Raw genomic sequence first — 26,046 nt, 5'->3', positions numbered from 1 at the left:
CAACTGATCCAAGCCAGGACAGCATTGGGGCGGTGCTCCTCCAGCGAGATGACTCCTCGTCCTGGGCTCCAGTGGCATTTGCCTCCAGGGCCATGACACCCACTGAGCAACGGTATGCCCAGATCGAAAAGGAGTGTCTGGGTCTCCTGACAGGAATAGTCAAGTTTCATGACTACGTTTACGGCCTGCCGAAATTCACAGTGGAAACGGACCACAGGCCGCTAGTCCACATAATCCAGAAGGATTTAAATGACATGACACCTCAGTTACAGCGAATTCTTCTTCGACTCCGCCGCTATGACTTCGAACTTGTCTACACGCCAGGCAAAGAGCTGATCATTGCAGATGCCCTATCCAGGTCCATTACCACACCGTGTGAACAAGGTGACTTCATCTGCCACATAGAAGCACAAGTGCAATTGTGTGCCACCAACCTCCCAGCCTCTGACGAACGGATGGTCCAAATTCGTGAGGAAACAGCCAAGGATCCTCTACTGCAGCGTGTGATGCAGCACCTTACCAATGGCTGGCAAAAGGTACAATGTCCCCAATTCTTTAAAGTGAAAGACGAGCTGACGGTTGTGGAGGGAATCCTTCTGAAACTCGACAGGATCGTTATTCCTCAGAGCATGCAGGCTATGGTGCTGGGTCAACTCCATGAGGGTCACCTTAGAGTCGAGAAATGCCGACGCAGAACTAAGGAGGCGGTTTATTGGCCGGGCATTAGCCAGGACATTGCTAGCACGGTCCTCAACTGCCCCACCTTTCAGAAGTTTTGTAGCCACCGGAGTTGGCCATTCCCTGAATACAAAATGGAGGAACGCAAAGCATACAGGTTAAAATGGACAATGTTTGCAGCACCAGCAGGCTGCACCTAGCAAATGTGGATTCTGTCTGCTAAGAAAGCAGACAGCACCGAAACAAAAATTCCGCATACTAATGAGGCAATCTCCAGGATAGTTAGCATATTAATGGAACAATTCCAGAGACAATGGACACAAATGGGGAAGTAACTATAACATTGTAAAGGACACCAGACACCCCGGCACCAGCGGGGTTCGAAAACAAAGAACCTGAAAGCCCGCCCAGTAGCCAAGGAACAGCCTCCATATTGGGGGGATTCAAACATATCGATTGGGAAGGGACCCAATCGATTCTGAGCCGGTAAGGGAGTCCGCCCAAAGGGGCGCGGATCCCTGGGACCTATAAAAGACAGGTCCCAAACTTAGTTCGTTCTTCTTGTCCAGCCCTCCTCTCTCCTTGACCAGCCCTCCTCTGTGGACCAGCACCTCGACCAGCTTTTGCCAAGAAGACCTTGAACGAGAGAGAGGAGAGGTGTGTGCCGCCAGCAAGTAAGTGTCTCACAACGATCGCTACCAGAGATAGACACTCCTGACCCCATTTTAACCTATACCAACCTGAAGTCTGCAGACCAGAGCAGAGCACGAGGCCTTGTTCCCTGATCCGGCAGTTCCTTTGAGATAAGTATTAGTTTATTTAGCGGTAGGAATAGTTTAATCCTCTTAGCGTGTGCATGGGTAGTTTTATAATTGTATTATAATAAACTCAGTTGTTTGAACTTACTAATTGGTGCATGGTTTTATTGCTTTGAACTTCACCTTGAAACTTGTGGCGGTATCTTAATGATACCTGGCGACTCCAGAGCTAAGTAAAGAAACAGAGCCAAATTGAGTGTTAAGCACACTCACCCACAACGAGCAACAGTTTCAACCGGCTCAACCCAAGGAAACACTGCAACAGCACGGGATTGTGACCTCTCCCTGGTCCAAAGTAGGTGTAGACCTTTTCCACGCCAAGGGGCGTGACTACGTACTCCTGGTCAACTACTTCTCCAGTTACCCAGAAGTGGTGAAACTGTCCGACCTCACGTCGAAGGTGGTCATCAAAACATGCAAAGAAACGTTTGCCAGGCACGGGATACCGCTCATGGTAATGAGCGACAACGGTCCATGCTTTTACAGCCAGGAATGGTCTGATTTTGCACGGTCATACAACTTCCGTCACGTTACCTCCAGTCCCCACTACCCGCAGTCAAACGGGAAGGCCGAGAAAGGGGTCCATATTGTCAAGTGGTTGCTGTGCAAAGCTGCAGACTCAGGCTCCGACTTCAACCTGGCAATGCTGGCGTACAGGGCAACCCTACTGTCCACTGGGTTGTCTCCATTGCAGATGCTCATGAATCGCACTCTGAGGACCACAGTTCCAGCCATCCATGTTCCAGACCTTGACCACCTCACGGTTTTACAAACAATGCAGCAGTCCTGGGCCCAACAGAAGGCAGCAGGGTAGCATGGTGGTTAGCATAAATGCTTCACAGCTCCAGGGTCCCAGGTTCGATTCCCGGCTGGGTCACTGTCTGTGTGGAGTCTGCACGTCCTCCCCCTGTGTGCGTGGGTTTCCTCCGGGTGCTCCGGTTTCCTCCCACAGTCCAAAGATGTGCGGGTTAGGTGGATTGGCCATGCTAAATTGCCCATAGTGTCCTACAAAAAGTAAGGTTAAGGGGGGGGTTGTTGGGTTACGGGTATAGGGTGGATACGTGGGTTTGAGTAGGGTGATCATGGCTCGGCACAACATTGAGGGCCGAAGGGCCTGTTCTGTGCTGTACTGTTCTATTCTATAAAAAAGAAGGCCACAAATGATGCTCATGCCACGGATCTACCCGAGCTGGCTCCAGCCGATTATGTTCGCGTCCAGTTGCCTGAGGGCAGCTGATCAGCCACAGCTGTTGTTGTCGAACAAGTTGCCCCAATGTCTTTCCTTGTCCGCATGGCTGATGGCTCCCTGCTACGGCGCAACAGACGGGCACTGCGAAGAGTTCCACGCCCACCACCTGACCGCAGTGCTCCGCCGGCCATCATACTTCCTCTGGATGTACCCTGCTACGAGGCCACCGATCTGCCAGCGATCCTGCCGGCCCACGCGACCACCGCGATGGCAGCGATCCCACCTATCCACGTGCAGGCAGCTCCTAATCTACCTCTGCGGCGATCGCCAAGAATTCGTCGGCCACCACAAAGACTCAATCTGTAGACTGAACTTTTGAAAATTTTGTGACTGAATTCATCGATTTAACCTTTGTAAATATTGCTTCATTTGTCATGTGTCTGCACTATCGACACCTTCCCATGTATATACGTTTGTTCAAGCACCGTTTGTATATAGTCAGGCATATATATATTTATTTATATATACATACCTCAATATATATTTAACTAAAAAATGAAAAGCGGGGAGTTGTCATAATATCCACTCATGTATATAATGAGATGCAGACAGGCAGTGATTGACACATAGGATGACCAGTAAGAATATAACACAGTACAGCCAATCACCAGACATGACACAACCACTGTAAAGCCAGAGGGCACTAGGTTTCAGGTTCTCTCGGGACCCAGCTACTGAGACGGTCAGAGTTCACAAGCTATAGCAAGTGCAAACACCATGCGGCAGCTAATAAGTCTGGTCTGGCTACTACTAGGTCTCCAGTCAGTTCAGTATAGTGTCGACCCACAGCTGAATATGTTTATCAGTTCTATCGTTGAATAAAACAGTGTTGGATCTTCTCCAGTGTTAGACGTCTGTTTCTAACTTCCCTGCATCGAATGCAGTCCACATCGAACCAACCTGCCTAACACATCACCCATTTGCTGAACCTTAAAGTTCTCCTAGTCCTCCAGCATACCGCTGGCTTTTGCCGTATGGTATGCCCTAGTTTTTGCCTGTTTGCTAATTGTGCACGGAGGGGTCATGAGGCACTCGTTGATGCCAACAGAGAGGTATGCAAGTCGGTTGACGAATTTATTCTTGATGGCAAATCCAATTTCATGTGTCCTGGGCTGATCCTCGGGGTTTCGACCCAGGAAGAAGGTGTAACCACCACCATTTTCCCTCAGCTGCCCTCGCCTGCTCTTTGGGTCACTTGGAGGGCAGTGACGTCAATGTTGAAGTGCCGAAGTTCATGGGCAACAAGGGCAGTTCGCCGTTCCGATCGATTGTTTTGTTCATTATCATGAGGACGTGCACATTTCACGTTCCGAAATTCAGTTTAGCTCTGATTTTCTGACCACAGGAAAATTGAGCCTGCTGGATGTGGTTTTCCAAGTTGGGGGTGGAGCAGACTATTTTTAGGGCACCTTTTCTGGCCCTTTCCCCATGCGGGATGGGCTGAGTGCATCCTGAAGAGGGCCGCTCAGTCCTGAATAAAGCTGCCGAAACACTCTTCTATTCCTATTCGTAGAGCAAGACAACTGAATTAAACTCCACCGCCTGCATGCCAGTCTGAAGCTGGGGAATTCCAGATCTCACGGTACTGTCCCAGTCTCCTCTTCACGATTGCCGCATGGCTTGTCTGCGTGGGGGTGCGCTGGTTTCTTCGAGGTAGACGCCTGGCGCAGGTCATCTTTTAATGTGGGTATGCCATTGCACATCGGCAGAAACAAGGCCCAATGACAAGGGAACCTTAATCCATCATGGCTGCCATGAATGGTGAAAGGCCGACATGTTAGCATGGTGTGTTCCACCATGCCTATTCAGGTCCAACAGACTACATGGTTCCCCATTTGGCACTGCCCATGTTGCCCACTCCACCACAATCATTGCCCGGCACCATTGGGACTCTGGCCCTGGAATCCATCCCTGCTGCAAGGAATACCTTTGGCTGGCACTGTCCTTGCCAGTGGTATGCTCCATGAACAATGCCTGGCACCCCCTAGAGGCGACTGTGGGTGTTGCCCTTGAATGGACCATGTGATGCCCCGCTGGCAGATGCCAGCCAGTTGGGTGGTGGGGGGTGATATGGCGGAGGGTGGGGTCCGGGTGGGGTGGAGGGAGGGGACTGGGATGCAGGTATTGGGTGGTGGGGACACCCATATGACTGGTGACACTCTGCAGAACCAGGGGCCAAGGTTGGTGGTCAGTGGGGTGCCATGGCAATAGCGGCCATTGCCTGGACTCCACCCCAATCCCATGAGGGGGTCACCCCGGCCACATGGCCTGTTCCCCTCTTACCCTTCCCCCCGGCTCAGGCAGCACCCCCCTCTCCGAACCCCCTCCGGCCCTGCAGCTCACTGTCGTGCCTCTCCATGTCCTGTCTCCTTTCTCTTGCTCATCGACCTTGATGCCGGCTTCACAATTTTTAAAAGCACAAGTCAACCGCGCCATCAGGCATTCGCCCCATTGGAGGCGGAGAATCATGGAAATGCCGGAGAATACCGGATGGGGCTGCTACTGCTTTCCATTGGCGCCGCTGTCGGGATGATGGAGAACTGCGATTTTCCGTTAAATTAGCGCCCACCACCATTTCGGTCTAGAAACCATTTTTGTGCCCAATCGTGTTACCTGATTTTGGCATTTCCGACAGAGAATCCTGCCCAATATCTTTAAATGTAACTTCTGCTTTCATGGGGAAGAAAAGGCGAATCGTTTTGTTTCTGTTCTTCCAGCAACATTGCAAACAACTTTAGCAATAACGGGGGCCATACTATAATTTTACTGTAATAATGTAATGTGCTTCCCAAAGCATGGGGTCACGGTGGCACAGTGATTAGCACTGTTGCCTCACAGCGCCATGGACCCGGGTTCCATTCCGGCTTGGGTCACTGTCTGTGCGGAGTCTGCACGTCCTCCCCGTGTCGTGTGGGTTTTCTCCGGGTGCTCCAGTTTCCTCCTACAGTCCAAAGATGTGCAGCTTGGGTGGATTGGCCATTCTAAATTACCCCATAGTGTCCAGGGGTGTACAGGTTAGGTTATGGTGTTACAGGGATAGGGTGGGGTCGAATGGGGGTGTAAATGGATAGCTCATTCGAAGGGTAGGTGCAGACTCAATGGGCCAAGTGGCCTCCATCTGCACTGTTGGGATTCTATGAACAAGAATATTCTGCAGAAACATAGCTGCACTATATCATTGCCAAATACTAGAGTTCTTGATATACTTTCACAAAAACTAAGCGATTACAATTTAACGTTGCATTATTTGTGCAAATTTATAAAAGGTTAAATATTTAGTACATGTTCAATATAACATTAAAATTTGTTATTACAAAATCATAGCTCTTTCAATTCAGATACATTGTGAGCTTTTCAAAAAAGGTGTCGTGCTTTGTAATGTGCATCCTAATTTAATAGAAAAGGTAATGTTCTGGAACAAATGTGGGCATGCACGGTTATGTGCATCTTAATCACTTCAGAAATTATCTAAGAGACACGTTGTAGAATGTGAAATGAAGTGCTTGTGTCAGAAAACAAAGTTGGTTTTGAGGGAACTGGATTTGTATTGGTAAACATTAGAAATAAGGTATAGTCTTAGTGTGTTTAATTTACGGTTTTTGTAACTGGATGGGTAAAAACCATAGCTAGATTCATGCTGGACAAAGGTGTTTGTACGTGTGAGGGCTAGTTAAGGGCCAACTTTGTTCCTATTGTGCTTAGGGAGGGCTACGTCTGAAGATGGTGGGTGAACTTGCGGCATGGGTTGGTACCTGGGACTTCGATGTTGTGGCCATTTCCGAGACATGGATAGAGCAGAGACAGGAATGGTTGTTGCAGGTGCCGGGGTTTAGATATTTCAGTAAGCTCAGAGAAGGTGGTAAAAGAGGGGGAGGGGTGGCATTGTTAGTCAAGTGGCAGAAAGCATTACAGTGGCAGGAAGGACATTTGATGAGGACTCGTCTATTGAGGTAGCATGGGCTGAGGTTAGAAACAGGAAAGGAGAGGTCACCCTGTTAGGGGTTTTCTATAGGCCTCCGAAAAGTTCCAGAGATGTAGAGGAAAGGATTGCAAAGATAATTCTGGATAGGAGCGAAAGTAACAGGGTAGTTGTTATGGGGGACTTTCCAAATATTGACTGGAAACGCTATAGTTCGAGTACTTTAGATGGGTCCATTTTTGTCCAATGAGTGCAGGAGGGTTTCCTGACAGTATATAGATAGGCGAAAGCGAGGCGAGGCCATATTGGATTTGGTACTGGGTAATGAACCAGGACAGGTGTTAGATTTGGAGGTAGGCGAGCACTTTGGTGATAGTGACCACAATTCGATTTTGTTTACTTTAGTGATGGAAAGAGATAGGTATATACTGCAGGGCAAGAGTTATATCTGGGGGAAAGGCAATTATGATGCGATGAGGCAAGACTTAGGATGCATAGGTTGGGGAAGGAAACTGCAGGGGGTGGGCACAATTGAAATGTGGAGCTTGTTCAAGGAACAGCTACTGCGTGTCCTTGATAAGTATGTACCTGTCAGGCAGGGAGGAACTGGTTGAGCGAGGGAACCGTGGTTTACTAAAGTAGTTGTCAAGAGGAAGAAGGAGGCTTATGTAAAGATGAGACGTGAAGGTTCAGTTAGGACGCTCGATAGTTACAAGTTAGCTAGGAAGGACCTAAAGAGAGAGCTAAGAAGAGCCAGGAGGGATGAGAAGTCTTTGGCAGGTAGGATCAAGGATAACCCTAAAGCTTTCTTCAGGAATAAAAGAATGACTAGGGTAAGAGTAGGGCCAGTCAAGGACAGTGGTGGGAAGTTGTGCGTGGAATCCGAGGAGATAGGAGAGGTGCTAAATGAATATTTTTTGTCAGTATTCACACAGGAAAAAGGCAATGTTGTTGAGGAGAATACTGAGATACAGGCTACTAGACTAGACAGGCTTAAGGTTCATAAGGTTATCAATTCTGAAAAGTGTGAAAATAGATAAGTCCCCTGGGCCGGTTGGGGTTTATCCGAGGATTCTCTGGGAAGCTAGGGAGGAGATTGCTTAGCCTTTGGCTTTGATCTTTATGTCATCATTGTCTACAGGAATAGTGCCAGAAGACTGGAGGATATTGTCCCGTTGTTCAAGAAGGGGATTAGAGACAACCCCGGTAACTATCGACCAGTGAGCCTTACTTCTGTTGTGGGCAAAGTCTTGGAAAGGTTTATAAGAGATAGGATGTATGATCATCTGGAAAGGAATAATTTGATTAGAGATAGTCAACACGGTTTTGCGAAGGGTAGGTCGTGCCTCACAAACCTTATTGAGTTCTTTGAGAAGGTGACCAAACAGGTGGGCGAGGGTAAAGCAGGTGTATATGGATTTCAGTAAAGCATTTGATAAGGTTCCCCATGGTAGGCTATTGCAGAAAATACGGAGGCATGGGATTCAGGGTGATTTAGCAGTTTGGGTCAGAAATTGGCTAGCTGGAAGAAGATAAAGGGTGGTGGTTGATGGGAAATGTTCAGACTGGTGTCCAGTTATTAGTGGTGTACCACAAGGATCTGTTTTGGGGCCACTGCTGTTTGTCATTTTTATAAATGACCTGGAGGAGGGCATAGAAGGATGAGTGAGTAAATTTGCAGATCACACTCAAGTTGGTGGAGTTGTGGACAGTGCGGAAGGATGTTACAAGTTACAGAGGGACATAGATAAGCTGCAGAGCTGGGCTGAGAGGTGGCAAATGGAGTTTAATGCAGAAAAGTGTGAGGTGATTCATTTTGGAAGGAATAACAGGAAGCAGAGTACTGGGATAATGGTAAGATTCTTGGTAGTGTGGATGAGCAGAGAGGACTCGGTGTCCATGTACATAGATCCCTGAAAGTTGCCACCCAGGTTGAGAGGGTTGTTAAGACGGCGTAGGGTGTGTTAGCTTTTATTGGTAGAGGGATTGAGTTTCGGAGCCATGAGGTAATCTTGTAGCTGTACAAAACTTTGGTGCGGCCGCATTTGGAGTATTGCGTGCAATTCTGGTCGCCGCATTATAGGATGGGTGTGGAAGCATTGGAAAGGGTGCAGAGGAGACTTACCAGGATGTTGCCTGGTATGGAGGGAAGATCTTATGAGGGAAGGCTGAGGGACTTGAGGCTGTTTTCGATAGAAAGAAGAAGGTTAAGAGGTGACTTAATTGAGGCAAACAAGATGATCAGAGGATTAGATAGGGTGGACAGTGAGAGCCTTTTTCCTCGGATGGTGATGTCTAGCATGAGGGGACATAGCTTTAAATTGAGGGGAGATAGATATATGACAGATTTCAGAGGTAGGTTCTTTACTCAGAGGGTAGTAAGGGCGTGGAATGCCCTGCCTGCAACAGTAGTGGACTCGCCAACACTAAGGGCATTCAAATGGTCATTGGATAAACATATGGATGATAAGGGAATAGTGTAGATGGGCTTTAGAGTGGTTTCACAGGTCGGCGACATCGAGGGCCGAAGGGCCTGTACTGCGCTGTAACGTTCTATGTTCTATGTTCTAAGAATAAATGAAAGGCATAAGCATATGGGTGTTGCTTAGCAACTGGGGCCACGTAAGGTAGAGAAGCTTCTCAGTTTTAATTTAGTTAATTTGATTGCAGTTAGAGATAGGTAGTGATAGAGATAGCAGCTCTAACAGTTCTGGTAGAAGCAGTTGGTTTGGAAGGCTGTTGAAGAAACATTGCTCTTGGATTTGCTGGACGAAAAGCCATACCATGGAGTAATGGTTAAGGAAATAAGTGCAGCGATCTGAAGCTAGTTAGAGAAATGAAGAGAAGTGCCCAAGAAGCTTGGAATTAAGTGAACAGAGACCAAGGTATTGTTCAGAAGAATTCAAGAAAGCATAAAAAGAGTGTTCTAAGTTAAAGAGGCAGCTGTAGTAACCAGATTTAAAGTGGGCAGCTGTCTTTAAAGGCAAACCAAATAACTGCCTGATGCGATTTTAATACAGTCTGGGAATCGGGAGTTAAAGCAATTGTGAGCAGTTTGCACAGCAGTTAAGATAACAAAACCCTAAAGTGGCTGGTGCAAAATCCTGGATTGGATTCAATGTTAAAAGTGGGGGAGAAGCTTTGTTTAAAAGAATCATTTAGAAACCTGGTCTGGATTTCGGAATGCAAACCGCTAATGGAAAACATTATTATGAGAAAACATTTTAACGTGTGTTTTTTGGAGTGGAGTTTGGAAACTCTTATAGGACAGTCATCTGGGTTCATTCTGAGCAGAAATCCACACACCCTAACTTGGATTCAGAGTGGAATGCATGTATTTGAGCAAAATCATCTTGCTGTAAAGGGGCTTTTTGTGTAATGAGACCATTGTAGCTTATAATGTATTTTGTAATCCATTTAATCTTTAAATCTGTGTATATTTGCTCAACTAAGGGAGGAATGAAGGAGAATTGTATTATAATACGATCCTTCCATGATTAATAATTTTTTTTCTTGTTGTTGAAACTAATTAGCCACCCTGTGATTCTGTTCCTCAACATTTAAGGAAAAAAAAAGTATGAGGTGGGATTGTCCGTCAGCCGACACCGAAATTGGGAAAAGCGATTGGCTGGAGAATAGCTTCCTACACCAAAATCGCGGCAGCCACCGTTCTCCGTCACCTCGAAAATGGCGTCAATGCGTTTCACTCCACAAATTCAGTGGGCACCGTTTGCCTATCATTAACGGGCTCAACTCGGTACTCCCCAGGGCCTCCGTGATTCTCCGTCCTCCGATGGGCCGAGTTCCCGACGATGCTCTGCTTTTAAAAATCGTGAAACCGGCGTGGAGCTGCTGAGGGAGAGAGAGGGGGTACAGAAGGTGTCCAACACCGCCATAGTGTGCTGGTAGTAGTGCCGCTGGCCGGGGGGGGCATCTGCCAGGGCCGGGGGGAGTATTGTGGGGGGTTGGCCAGAAGTTTGGCTGTTGAGTCAGAGTGGGCGGACACGGAACTCCATTGCCACAGCCGGCAAGGTGATCTGCAGCTGTGCACATAGGTAACAGAACTTTGAACCTAATGCCGCGGGACGTACATTAGGTCCCCCCCCCTCCAGCGGGGCCCCTCCAGGTGCTCTCTGGCCCCAGACTGTGTAGGCGCGCCCCAGCACAACAAGTGCCATATTTTTGGCTGGGCTAAATGTGTGCAGGGAGTGTGATGTGTTTTTGCAGCTGCAGCTTGTCAGCCTCCCAAGTATCGGTCACAGACCCGGCGAATCCCACACCGGTGTTCAGTGGAATCGAGCGTGTTCCACACGGCACTGGTACCAGCCCCTCAACGGTAGCAAAATTAGTCCAGGTGCGCCGCCGTTTTTTCTGTTGTAAAAGTCCACGTATTCTCCATTGGCATCAACACTTAGTCTCAGAAACTGAGAATCCCGCCCATTGTGTTTTGAGCCAGGGTCCCATTCTGGGATCTTCCCATCCAGTTTTAACATCAACTGGTGTTGTAACACTTGTCTGTAATAGACATAAACTAGAATAATCCTCTTCAGCCAAATATATGACAGGACCTTACCTAACTTCCACAGCTTTTGAGACATTTTTCATGACTGTTATAAGTATACTAAAAGCCAATTTTTGGTTCACAAGACCTCATTAATCACTCTGTAGTATTGCCTGAGGCATCACAGAGGGAGCTTCCCGCAGAAGTTGTGAGCGCCTATATAAAAATGTTGGCTAACAGGTATTCATTGTTTCAACTCAGCCTGAAAGCTGCTCTTTTGTGGGATGGGTTTGATCAGGAAGATTGTGTACTGAAAAGGTCAAATGTGCAGCCCCAGTGACAACTCCTGTGGGGCTTGCTAAAAAAGTAGTTGTAGGGGTTGAAGGGCACCAAGTAGAGAGAGCGCAACAATTCTAAGCTTTCCATTACCATCCTAATTTGCTTCAATGTTGATAAAGTGCCGTTGTAAAATTGTCATTCAGGGAAGAGAAATGACCTGTCAATTGTAACGTCAACCCCACAAATGTCAAACCCGGACACTCGTGACTTGTACGCCACTGTGATTTGACATTTATTGTCACTGCTAGTTTTTAAGTCTGGTTACAGCCCTGCTAACTCGTATTGCATGACATGATGATTAAATGCCCAAATTAGAATGAATGTTGTGCCAGTGACATTGTGCAATCACTGGGAGGCCTGCGATACACTCATGTACCAATTATGATCAAGTTCTGGACGCCTTTGCCCGAAGGGAATTGACAAAATGAATGCATCATTGCATATTTTGACATCTTTTTATTCAAGGGACATTGTTAGGATGGGATTTAAAATAACAGAGCTGATACATGTGAATAATATATTTTTGTTTTCCTTCGTCGGTGCAGAATTAATATGGAAGGTTGTGAAAATAACACGAGTTTTCCGAGAAGCATAATCTTTGCTGATGCCAGTGAAAGGAGGGCATTATTTGGGATTTTACTCTTCGAATCTTTTCATACTGTAAAACAAGATAATGGGTAATTTGCCTGTTTTTACATCTCACTCTACCTCCATTTCCATTAGCTACATTATCACCAGTTTAAGGTGTGCACATCCCAAATATCAGTTTGAATTTTAATAAACTTGTTATGACACCCTAGACCAGTTCAAGGTCAATTCCAGCCGCACTTGACCGAAAGTTGCAACGAGGTTGAAATTAACTTTTATTGTAAAATTCCTCAGGTCTTTGGCTGCCCAATAACTACAGTCACCAGGATTGTAAATTTGAACACAATTAGCTTTTTATTATTTAAATTAATTATAATTCAATAGGCAACAAATACAGTGGTTAACTACTATCCAGTCTCGAACCACCCCTTCTTTAACTCGCCCCATCCTCGACACACACACATACAGACAGCCAGACACAGAGGTGGAAGAGCAGTGTAAAATAATGGTGTAACTAAAATGATAAGAGTCTTTGTTTCAGATGCACGTCTTCCAGTTGGTTTCTTCTTCAGACTAGGCTTTCAGATAGATGTTATCTTTTCTTTCAGCTTGGAATGGTTTTCATTGTAAACTCACAGAAATACTAGGGAGCCAGTATTTGAGAGAGGGAGAGAGAGAGATAGAGATAGAGAGCTTCTTCTTTCAGGGTCTAGAAGCTTCTGCCTTCAGACATTAAGCAGCAGGATAGAGAGAGAGCTGTTTCCACCTTGAGGGTCCAGTGGCTTCTCCTGGGTTCCCTCCAAAAAAACCCATCACCTGACAGGAACCAATCGCGGTTGTTTGCTGGGCGGAATTCTGTCCCTGGCCAATCCATTGGCTACCGGCCAACCAATCCAAATGAACCCCTCTAATCTCTTTGGTGCCATAAAGTCAAAATGGCTACTTCACTTTCTTACTGCACTTGGGAGTAATCAATTGGATGTGAAATACTGAGAGATTTTTCTTACTAACTTGACAAGGTGGTGAATAAATTAACACCTAACAACTAATTGAAAAAGAGCAACTAATTTCATCCGCTCAGCCAACTGTTGCTAAGTACTAAGGTGAGATAACACTATGAGTAAAGTGCAGAAATAATTGCATTCATAAAATAATCACCCAGTTATTTATTCTCGTTAATTTATATAAAACCTTACTCACCTTGGGTGACCAGACATCACAAGAACAGATCTTACCAGCATATGGTATGATAGAGTCCTCCAGCATCACCGTCTCCTAATCTCTCAATGGCTTTGTAACCAAAAATGTCTGTGGCGTTCTCTTCCAAGGCAGGTAAGGCCTTGAATTTTCTGAACTTAGAGTTCATAGTTGTTTTCTCTCATGTATTAACTTGCTCTGCACATATTAAAAACATATCAAATCCTGATGGGACTGGACAGGCTCATGTGGGAAGAATGTTCCCGATATTGGGGACGTCCTGAACTCGGGGTCAGAGCCTCAGAATAAGGGGTAAGTCATTCAGGACTGAGATGAGGAAGAACGTTTTCTCTGAGAGTTGTGAACTTGAATTCTCTACTACAAAAAGCTATTGGGGCCAGTTCATTGGATAAATTTAAGAGGGAGCTGGAAATGCTCCTTGCGGCTAAAGGGATCACGGGATATGGAGAGAAAGCAGGAGTGGTATACTGAATTTGCACGATCAGCCATGATCATAATGAATGGTGGTGCAGGCTTGAAGGGCCAAATGGCCAATCCTGCACCTATTTTCTATGTTTCTATGTATGGGAGTCATCTTGGGCGGGTGTATTGAAGACACACATGTGTCTAACTACAGCCTATCTTGTATATCAAGAATTGACCAAGCATCACACGGTGAAACTGTTTTGAAAGGGGTTGCTGTATAATGCACTTTTACGATTTCAGTATTGGAACAGTGTTGGTTGTGAATTGTGGAATGCTGTGCTGTGCAAGGACATAAATGCTAAACAATAGCATGCAGCTTCAACCCCTAACCTTCTGATAATTTCATTTGCAAGCCCTTTGAATGTCAATAGCACTGCTTCAAAATTTCTAGTCAGTGGACTTGAGCTCCCATTGGGCGGGGACTTGCCTGGAATAGAAAACATTTTCAAATCGCAAATTCCTGACTAAATTGGATTTGTGTTGAAAGTTGGTGGTTTCCCCCACAACCACGATTCTGCCAGAAACATGGGCATGAAGAAATTTTCACCTGAAATCACAAATTAAGAGAATTTGGGACATTTATTTATATTTGTGTCGTCTTTTTTTTTGCACAGGACCATTCAAAATGATTGACGTGTTTTTCTCCATGCCCTGTTCAACTGACTCCAAAAACACACGATCCAACCATTTATTTCATTCCTATTTGTGGAAACCTCCCATGTCTAAATTGGCTGTCACATTTCCTACATTACACCAGTGACTACCCGTTAAATGTATTCGATTGGCTGTAGAGTGTTTTGGGATTCTCCATTGGTTGTATCCTCTATTTCGCCGGCAGCGCACTCACGCATGGGGATTTCCCGACGGTATAGGGGTGCCCACGATCGGAAACCCCATTGGCCGGCTGGCGGGACGAGAGATTCCGTTGCTGACGGGGGCGCTCAGCACCTGAAAACGGGTGCAGCAGGACGGAGAATCCTACCCCATGGGTTTGTGAAAGGCACCATATAAATAGAAATTCTCAGTTTTAATGTTCTGATTTTTCATCCTATGTTTTTCCTTCTATTTAGGTACCGTACTTTGTAGTCGCCAATCTAGTTGTGCTTGTGTTAAACTGCATCCGCAAAAGCTTTTTCAATTTGAGGTATTCAGCTGACAAATGATTGACAATTGATGTGCAGGTTGGGTGGATTAGCTATGCTAAATTGCCCCCTAGTGCGCAAAGGTTAGATGGGGTTGCGGGGATGAGGCGGAGGGGTGGGCCTAGGTGGGGTGTTCTTTCAAAGAGTTGGTAGATACTCGATGGGCCAAATGGCCTCCTCCTGCAGTAGGGATTCCATGATTCATGACCATCAAATCACTTATTTCTCTGCAATAAAGTTTCTATAATTTATGACCTGCGATTCAGAAGTATTAAGTTAAAGATGGAACAAGTCTATTTAGCCAATCACACTTGTACTAGTTCTCTGCTTGGTGACCCCACAGCAAAAGAGCATCCGCACATTTGTTTTGAGCAGGAAGGCATTTATGTCTCCTGCAAAGAAACCCGTATCTAACTTATGTCAAAGGATAAGTGATATTGGTGGTGCTTCAGATGACCTTCCCCCACTGATCCTTCCAAATTTGCAGAGGGATCATCTATGGTCTGGCAGTTTGCTTCCCACTGGTGTCTTAAACTGGTAAGTGATGCATTGTGAGCCAGGGAATACATTAATCTCATTCATCGCTGAATAACAACAGCAGAAGGACACAGCTGCTTGATTTCATTGTGCTGCTGGATTATAAAATGCAGGCTTCATGTGGCAACTATGTGGCAATCATGAAACAGGTACTGTTGGTAGTTTCAATCAACAGTTTTACTGTGATGACCAATTTGTAGTCTGAATCAACGTTACTTAGCAGATAAACTAACATGGCCAGAAGCCATTATGAACTAACTTGCTAACGAGTATGATTATCCACCAAAGAAACACTATGTTTCTGGGTTCTGTGGATTCTTACCTGGCTGTGAGCCTGGTCCTCGAGCCGCATCGTCGACTGCATGCTTGGCAGGTGTTTCCGGGAGATGGATTCTGGATCGCTGGTATTCCTTCTCAGGTTCCTTTCCAGGGCTTCCCCTTGCCATCAAGCATTGTGTATCTTCACTCAGGAGATTCCCAAGTAGGTCTTTTCTGAACAATGATCTCTCAGGTGTTGACGTTGATGTCACATTTCTTGAGGCAAGCCTTCAAGGTGTCTTTAAAGCAGTTCCTTAGTCCTCCTCATGTTTGGAAGACTTTTTAGGGGCTGGTTTAGCACACTGAGCTAAATCGCTGGCTTTTAAAGCAGACCAAGGCAAGTGAGCAGCATGGTTCAATTCCCGTACCAGCCTCCCTAAACAGGCGCCGGAATGTGGCGACTAGGGGCTTTTCACAGTAACTTCATTTGAAGCTTACTTGTGACAGTAAGTGATTTTCATTTCATTTTATTTCTTGAGCTGGGCAAAGAAGATTTGCTTTGGCAGTCAGGACTCTGACATCCTAAGTACATGGGCGGCCCAGCGAAGTTAGTTTTGGAAGATCGTGACCTCGATGCTGGTGCTCTTGGCTCCTTAAAGAATGCTCATGTTAGTAGGCCTGTCCTTCCAGCTGATGCACAGAATCCATCTCAGACAGCATTGATGGTACCTCTCCAGTGCCTTGAGGTGGCATGTGTATGTAGTCCAAGTTTGTGAGCCATACAGAAGAGTTAGGAGGATGGCCACCTTGTACACAAGGATCTTGCTGTCAGCATGGATGTCATGGTTGTCAAACACTCTCATCCTTAGGTATCTGAAGGAGGTGCTCACGGATTGGATATGATGTTGGATCTGCACATCAATGCCTGGCTTAGAGAGGTGACTCCCCAGATCTGGGAAATGTTCCACGTTTGGGAGGGTTGCTACGTTGATCTTGACAGATGGAGAGACTGGATCCTGCCCTGGGGCAGGTTGATAAAGGATTTGAGTCTTCTTGAGGTTGAGGCGGAGAGCGATGCTTCCGCGTAACATGGCTTGGAAATTTTCTTCAGAGAGAGTGGAGATGCCGATTTAATTTGCATACTGATGTTCCACGGGCGTTGTCAGTGTGATTTTTTTTTCTTGGATTTTAACCGGTTGAGGGTGAAAAGTGTTCTGTCTGTCCAGTAGACATTGGCAAGCTTGCTCTTCACAAGGAAAGGTGGTGGCAATGAAGCTGGACTAAAGGGGGTGGGGGCGATAACACTTTCCTGCTTGACACCAGTCTTGACCTCAAAGGTTTCTGTGCTCTCTCCATCGCCAACATCGTGCCGTGGAGGAGTAGGAGGATTTTGATGAATTTCTCTGAACAGTCAGCCTTTGGCAGGGTCTTCCAGGGCATAACCCGATTGCCTGAGTCAAAAACATTGGTCAGATCGATGAAGGTCATGTAGATGATGATGCTCCTGTCATTTCTCTTGAAGTCATCGTGCAGTGAAAATCATGTCCGCTGTTCCACGGTTTGGTCAGAAGCCACACTGGCTTTCTGTAAGGATTTGTTCAGAGACTGGGAGAAGGCGGCTTGCGAGGATTCGGATGATGATCATTCTGGCAATGGAGAGGAGGGAGATCCCTTGGTAGTTCCCACAGTCTGCTTTGTCTCCTTTCTTGAAGATGGCCGCAGTGGAGGCATCCCTGAGGTTGGCAGGCATTTGTCCTCTGCCCCAGATTTTCAGCCACAGCTGATGGAGATGGCGGGAGATTTCTTCTCCTCCAAGTTTGAAAATATCCACTGAGCTCCCGTCCACTCCTGCAGCTTTTCTATTCATAATAATAATCTTTATTATTGTCACAAGTAGGCTTACATTGTCACTGCAATTGAGTTACTGTGAAAAGTCCCTCGTCGCCACATTCTGGCGCCTTTTTGGGAGAATTTAGGGAGAATTCTGAGGGAGAATTCAGAATGTCCAATTCAGCTAACAAGCACGTCTTTTGGAACTTTGTGGGAGGAAACCGGAGCGCCTGGAAGAGACCCACGTAGACGCAGGGAGAGCATTCAGGCTCTGCACAGGCAGTGACCCAAGCTGCAATCGAACCCAGGTCCCTGGTTTGGTGAGGCAATAGTGCTAACCATTATTCTAATGTGTCGCATTTGTTTAGTAGTGGCTTCAACTTCATACCCTTTTGGTCCGAGTTCAAGATCATCTTTGATGGGGAGTTGGGTAATTTCCTCAAACACATTCTCATTTATGATTTTATCACAGATTAGGAGTTCTTTGAAGTTTTCTCTCCATTGCAGGCCCATGTTTTATCTGTCTCTCAAGAGGGTACCAGCCTTACTCTGCATTGGTTTGAGGCCTATGGCATTGGGTCCATTTATTTCCTTGGTGGCACTGAAGAAGCCTCGGGTGTCTTGTTTGTGAGCGAAGAGTTACAGCTTCTGGGATTCCTCAGTCCACCATTGGTTCTGGATTTCCCTCTTTATTCTTTCTACCTCTGCCTTGGTTGATAAGTAAGCTCTCTTCTTTGCCATGCAGGTTATGCTGTTTTGCCAGGCTCAGAGAGCTTTCATCTTTTGACAATGAGGTCTTGGTTGGCGTCGTCATTCTCGTGGAACCAGTCCTTGCGTTTCCTGCTCTTGTAGCCGGTGGTTTCTTCACAGCTTGCGATGATGGCTGACTTCAGCTAATTTCAGTTGTCCTCCGCTCGATTAGAATGGACACTTTGGAGATTTAGTAGAAGACATTGTTCGACGTTCACCAGCATGGTTGGTTCTTGAAGCCATTCAATGTTGATCTTCTTTCTGAGTTATTTCTTCACCTTCCACTGCTTCTTCTGGAGTTTGATTGACATCGACCTGTGATCTGTCCAGCAGTCATCTACGCTAGTCATCATTTTGGTGACGAGGGCATGCTTTAGGTCTCAGTAATGGACGATGCTAAACTCGATCATGTGCCAATGCTTTGATTGTGAATGTCTCCAGGAAGTTCTGAACTTGCCTTTTTGGTGGAATAGTGTGTTACTGATGACAAGTTAGTGTTCCATGCATTTGGCAAGCAGGAGAATACCGACGGAGTTACAATTCCCAACTCCTTCCTTTCCGGTGGTTCCTTTCCAGATTTGGGAGTTCTTTCCAACCCTCGGGTCGAAGTCCCCTAGGAGCATGATCTTATCTTCATTAGAAATGTTGGTGAGTATGATATCCAGCCTTCTTTCGACTCATCATTGGCATCGAGGGTTGGGGTGTAGTCAATCATGACCATTGCCTGCTGGCCCTTGGAAAACTGTAGATGGAGGGTTAGGAGACACTCGTTGATACCGATAGGGAGCTCCAAAAGTCAGTTATCAAATTTGTTCTTGATGGAAAAACCAATTCCATGCATCCTGGGCTAATTCACGGGTTTTCCTCTCCTGAAGAAGGTGTAACCACCGCCATCTTCCCTCAGCTGCCCTTTGCCTGCTGTCAGGGTCTGTTGCAGGACAACAGCATCGATGCTGAAGTGCCTGCGTTCAAGGGCAACAAGGACAGTTATCCGTTCCGGTCAATTGTTTTGATCATTATCCATGCGGGTTCGCACATTCCAGATTCTGAAATTCAGTTTTGCTTTGATTTTCTGACCACAAGGAGATGAACCTACTGAATGTAGTTTTCCAGCCAGGTTGGGGATGCAACAGATGATTTTTAGGGCACCTTTTCCAGCTCTTTCTCCATGTGGGGTGAGCAGAGTGGATCCTGAAGAGGGCTGCTCAGTCAGGAAGAAAGCTGCCATTCTCCTGTTCTGATTCCAGGAGCAAGACGACTCAATCAAACTCCACTGCCTTTGTTCCACTCCAAAGCTTGGGACTTGCAGATCTCACGATTCTGTTCCCGTTACCTCTTGTCGATCATCGCAGGGCTTGTCTGTGTGGGGGATGTGCTGGTTTCCTCTAGGTAGATGCATCGTGTGGGACATTTTTTAACCTGGGCGTGCCGTTGCACATCAGCAGATATGGTTCTTGACAGAGGATAATTCTAGTGGCAAGGAAACGTTGATGACAGGCGATCTCCCTACTGCTGCAGCCTTCATCCGCCATCACAGGCATCGATACCAAATGGGCATCTTCCGCCTGATCTGCCATTGAAGACTTGTTTTGGATTACACTTTGTCTAATTCCTCTCCTTCGACCTTACTGTCATCGATGATATTGCCAGGAGCTTAAAACTCCCAATAGCCTTGCTCTCAAGATCAACGGATTGTTCAAACCTCTCCACCACAGCAAGGTGGCAATCTAAGGAAAGGTTTTCTTACCCTGCATGTACACTTGATGTCAAATGACCTTTATGTACTTGCTTTCAGTGCAGAATCATGGAGAATGTCTTCCATTTGCTAGCTTAGTAAGCAAGACAAGATGACTGTGAAGATTGATTGTTTTGTTACAAGGAAGTTACAGCCTGAGACACAAATAGGTAGTGTATCTACTGGCCAGGATCTCACATTTGAATTTTCTGGAGAGAGCTGCTCAAGAGAGTCCACAGCAGGACAGAGCAGTGGTAGTGTTAGCTCTGGTACAAAGCTCCAGGACCTCTGGTGAACAGCCTTCAAAGAAGAAACTTCAATCGGAACAAAGTTTTGCTACTGTAAATAAGGATGCAAAGCCCATGTGCATTATATAAAGGGAAGTACTGGCGAATGAGAGAAGTTTCAGATTTTGAAATATAAGTGGTGAGTGAAAAATTCATTTTGAGGTTGAGTCAGATATTAACTTACAGTTGATTCCAAATAAAAGGACTAAGCTGCTGTATCTGACCTGTGATAAACATTGAAAACAAAACAAAAGTCCATGAGGCTGTCAGCAATCAGGAGTAACATCTCCCAGGAGTATCCAATACTGAGTTAAATAAGCATTTTGTTGCTTTTGCCCTTCATGACGACCGACATATGCAAGTTTGAATTTTCCATTCTAACAAAGATGAAGACGGCACAAAGGAACTGGCTGAAATCTGCACCTGATATGCGCATTGCCCTCTCCGCCTGTAAACCTGACTAGATTGAGATCATGAGGACCCAAGCAGGTTCCCCTTTTGACTTAAAGGCAAGCGAACGTGCCGTGTGTCACAAAGGGTGGCCGGTATGGGTCACGATGGTCGGTCGACGTGGATCCTGAAAGTCGGCCGATTCGCAAAAGTGGATCCCGAGATAAAAAGGTTGAGAAACACTGCCTAACTCAGTTTGCCCCAATTACAAATAGGCAATTATTGTTCGACACTTAGGCTAACTGAAAGTAAGATATATAGCTTAAAAAAAGGTATTGTCTTAAGTTAAGATAACGTATCTAATTATCTAAAACCAATGGAGTTAACTCCTATCTCATTATTGACATTATCGACCAATTACCTATTTCCAACAACTTGGCTAAGGTGGGCTTACAACATCTTTTAAGTACAAAATAAAGGACTTGGGGCATCACAGTGGTGCATGGTTAGCACTGCTGCCTCATGATGCTGAGGACCTGGGTTTGAACCTGGCCCTGGGTCACTGTCCGTGTGGAGTTTGCACATTCTCCCTGTGTCTGGTAGGGTCTCATCCCACAACCTGTGCGGAGTCTGCATGTCCTCCCCGTGTGTGCGTGGGTTTCCTCCGGGTGCTCCGGTTTCCTCCCACAGTCCAAAGATGTGCGGGTTAGGTGGATTGGCCATGCTAAATTGCCCGTAGTGTCCTAAAAAGTAAGGTTAAGGGGGAGTTGTTGGGTTACGGGTATAAGGTGGATATGTGAGTTTGAGTAGGGTGATCATTGCTAGGCACAACATCGAGGGCTGAAGGGCCTCTTCTGTGCTGTACTGTTCTAAATCTAAATCTAAAAACCCAAGAATTGGTCACGCTAAATTGCCCCTTAATTGGAAAAATTAGTAAATAAATAAAATAAAGGACTCGAGAAGCCATTTTTTGTAAGGATGCTATCCACGTTTTGGGCTTATCCCTTCGGCTCTACGGAAAGTTGTGAGAAGTCTATTTCATTAAAAATGTTAGCTCTCACTGTTAATTGAAACTTTGTTTTTTATCTTTTAACTTGTTACCTTTCTACCTTCTAATGGTTAAGAATTCTTTTGAATTTACAATTTAAAGTGTTCATTATTGCCCATTGGTTAAGTCTTGTAGAGCTTGATATGATTTTAATTTGAGGATTTATTGAAACAACCTGTTCACCATAATTTGACTTAGACTAACTGATCCTACTCCAACACCATATCAACATAGGAATATAGGAATTAGGAGCAGAAGTAGGCAATTCAGCCTTTCGAGCATGTTCTGCCATTCTATCAGATCATGGCTGATATCTTTCTGGTCTCAAATCCACCTCCCCACCTATTGCCCATATGCCTTTAACCCATTTTTAATTCAAAAATATATCTATCTCTTTCTTGAAACCAGTTAATGATTCAGAATCCACAGCACTATGGGGAAGTGAGTTCCACAAGTTCACTGCCCTCTGCAGGAAGTAGTTCCTCCTCATCTCAGTTTTAAATCTACCGCCTCTCCACCTATATCCGTCACCTCTCGTTCTAGATTGCCCCAAAAGGGTAACATTTGGTCTATGTTTACTTTATTAATCCCATTTACTATTTCAAATACCTCAATCAGATCCCCTCTCACCTTTCTAAACTCCAGCAAATATAAGCCCAAATTGATGAATCTCTCCTCATACGTCAACCCTTTCATCCCCAGAATCAATCTGGTGAACCTCCTTGGAAATACCACCACATCATTCTTCAAATAATGAGACCAAAACTGGACACAATACTCCAGATGTGGTCTCGCCAACACCACAATTGCAACAGCACTTCTCTACTTTTATACTCCAGTCCTTTTGCAATAAACATTAACATTCCATTTGTCTTTTTAATTACATGCTGTACCACTATTTCTTTCTCCCCATTTTTACACTACTATTTCACCATGCTACCTCCTTAACCTCACCGCCTGCATCCTTTGGAATGTTTCAAGTAGACCACGTTTATCAGGTTGGCTCTTAATCTTCCATGTGTAGAGTGCCAGTTTCTCTTGTCTTTCATAATTGGCATCACCTTTGCGAATCTTTCATGCTCACTTTTCAAATCTTTGACATATTTTTTAATGTTGGACATCCTTGTCTCGGCACAAAAAGAATAAAAGTTCCAAAATGCCTACTCTTAGCACACATGGAGAGAGTCTGTTTGGAAAATTGTGCACTCCCAGCCTGCGATTGTCTCTTGTTGAAATTAATATTTGTTTAATAGAGGACTGGAAAGACACAATTTTACATTTGGTGCTTCTTTGTGCATGCCAGAAGCAGGGCATTGGTAGGTCCACCTCTAAACAATGATTTGCGATAATATCTTCTCTTTTCATATTCAACAGTAATACCATTAGCAAATGGTGCTAATTTGCTCCGTGAACACATCCAGCTAGTTTTCAACATTCTTCATACATTGCACCATCCAGTTTCATTCTTTAGAATTTTTAGAGTTGCCACAAAAAGGAAATGTGTTGGATAATGACCTGGAATTGCTCTGTTTAAAAGATGATCATTAACTGTGATTTCGGAAAATGGAATGTCTCCACTTCCCTTCTCGTAGTTCAGAAAACTGAAAGTGAATATTTTAGTAACTTGAGGAAGCCAGCGGTAGTGCAACAAGGATTTATTGAACCATGTACAATATGTTATCCAAGGCAATAACTCTCTCCCAATCCAGTCCCTGTTGGGACCAGCAACAAGTGTGGGTTCTGCTTGGGCCAGCTTTTATGTGTAGTTTTTAATGAGTTCCAGTTAGGTGGCCTCCCCCTCCTTACCTGGGAAGCTCGTACTCCACGGGTCCTACGGGGAGATCGATAATGGTTTCCCCACGGTCCTTGTGGGCAGTTTCAGTCAGTGTTTATGAAATGAGGCTTAATTTATTTATTCAGTGTATGCAATGCAGAAGTCCATCCATTCCAAATCTCTTCCCACGCCTTGTGGTGGACTCGGGCTGTTTCCATAGCTAACAATTTCCGGCAGACATCACTAGTCAGTCTCCAGGGGCTTATAGCTTGAGGGACTCATTCCCCTTTGTGGCTGACAAGGAGCCTCTCCCACTCCTCGCACCAATAATTGCATGTTGGAAGGATTTTCAGTTGGTACTCAACCTGTTTGGCTGCATTATGAATGCACCTTCCCTGGCCATCATGTCCTGGGGAGGGACTCAAACCCCCAGCTTCTGGCTCAGAACAGGGACACTACCCACTGTGCCACAATGCCTTATTGTAATGCTAAAAACAATCGTTTAAATGTTCTTTTCCTTGCTATACAAGAGGTTGGTGTCTGTTTCTGGTGTGAAATCAGTTATTAACTGGAAGTAAACATAGGTTTTTATCATTTTTGCTACCATTTCCGTTCATGTATTTAAGTTAAATATTCTTCAGTTATTTCTCCTTCATTTGTCAGAGCTCTTGGATGTTCAGCTGTATTCATCAGCCTGGCTGCTATTTTATGTGTAAAATCACCAGAATGGATTTATATTTCATGTGCACCACCCTCCCTGTAATGTCCTCAGCTCATTCCTGATATTATTACGATCTGATTAATTTAAATGGTATCATGGAAGTCATGCCTGACACTGAAGCACTTGCAATGCAGCCAAAGGTCATGTGGACACATTTACCACAATAAATAGCTCTGTAGCTCATTTGGAGCTCACAAGAATTTAGGGAAACCATACATTTGTTAACTAAATCCTAATGCATATGTCATTTTTACTATGTTTCTTCACAGGAAAACATCAGTTGCCGTGACTTAATTTCCTCCGAAGCTGTGTGGCATTTGATGGGTGAATGCAATTATAACTGTTGTCAGCCTACCATTAGAAAATATCCTGAAAATTGCAACAAGGAAAAATTAGTACCAGGGGATGAATTTTCCAGTCCTTCCCACCGGTGTGATCTTCCGGCCCTATTGATGGCGGCAGGTTCTATGGTGGCGCGGTCAGCGAACATCGTAAATTGGCATTGATGTTGGTCGGACCAAAATATCCATGGCCAATAGCGAGCCGGCCCTGCTGCCGGCAAACAAGCCACAGGGGGTGTTGGGAAAATGCCACTCTAAGTACTATAATTTTTATCATTAAAGGATTGACACGGCAGTTATAGCAGAGAAACAGGCCTCAACAGGTCTGTTTCGGTTATGTTCCACACGAGTATTTCCCCAGCTTACTGCATTCCACCCTAATTGCAGATTCATCTCTTCCTTTCTCTCTCGTGTATTTATCCAGGTTCCTCTTAATTATCTTGATGCTGCTTTTTTCAGCTACACCATTTAGCAGCAAGTTCTACATTCTAAGCACTCTCTGCAAATAAGCTGACCTGATTCCCTGATTGGATGATTTGATTTTTGAAGTTTAATTTGTGTGACACCTTCGTAAGCTCAGGACAATCAAAGTGGCTCGCATCCAATCGGGTATTTCTTCAGATGAGGCCCTGCTGTAAGATAGAGAAACACAGCAGTCAACTTATGCACAGCAAGGCCCCACAAAAAGCCATGATATGGGGACTGGATGTGTTAATGATGACTATGGGTGATTCCGGATTCCTTTTTGTCATTTGTTTATGTTAACATGCGGGCTAATGTTTGGAGATTTGGTGGGAGGATGGGATCATTGGTATCGATATGGGGATTGACATTGCATTTGTTACTGATTGTTTTTTATTGTTAGGTGTAAATGTGGGAGGAATTGTGAAAAAGGAGAATAAAAATATTTTTTAAAGAAAGCAATATGATAATTAATCAAAAACTCAGATTGATATTTATAAACCACCTCTTTTACTTAACTCCTGGTCATTCCCCTTAGTTACTCCTTGGGCTGGATTCTCCGAGCCTCCGCACCGAAATCGCGTACAGCACGGGGAGCGGAGAATGGTCATCAACCGGGGAATCCGGATCGGCGCTGCTCCCGTTCGAGAATCGTGCACGCGCAACTAGGTTGCGCGGGTAGGGGGGCATTGACAGAGGTGTCCCCCCCCCCCCCCCCCCCCCCCCCCCCGCGATTCTCCACGCGCAACTGGCCAAGTCCCAACGGCGTGGTTCTAACCACCTATCGGCCGTCGGAAACCTCAGGTGATGGATGCCGACTCAGTCCACGGCCGCCCTGGTTGGGAGGCAGGGGAATCATTGACCGGGAGGGGCCTCATGGTCATCCAGGCAAGCGATTGGGCGGCACCGATCCACGGGCGCGCGCGATCTCGAGGGGACCTACCTCTTCCATCATGGACCACGGTGCAAGTCCGCCATGTTGCACGGGGCAGACGC

Source organism: Scyliorhinus canicula, chromosome 20 (genome assembly GCF_902713615.1).
Source record: "Scyliorhinus canicula chromosome 20, sScyCan1.1, whole genome shotgun sequence".
Lineage (NCBI taxonomy): Eukaryota > Metazoa > Chordata > Chondrichthyes > Carcharhiniformes > Scyliorhinidae > Scyliorhinus > Scyliorhinus canicula.
Note: the sequence above shows the minus strand (reverse complement) of the source record.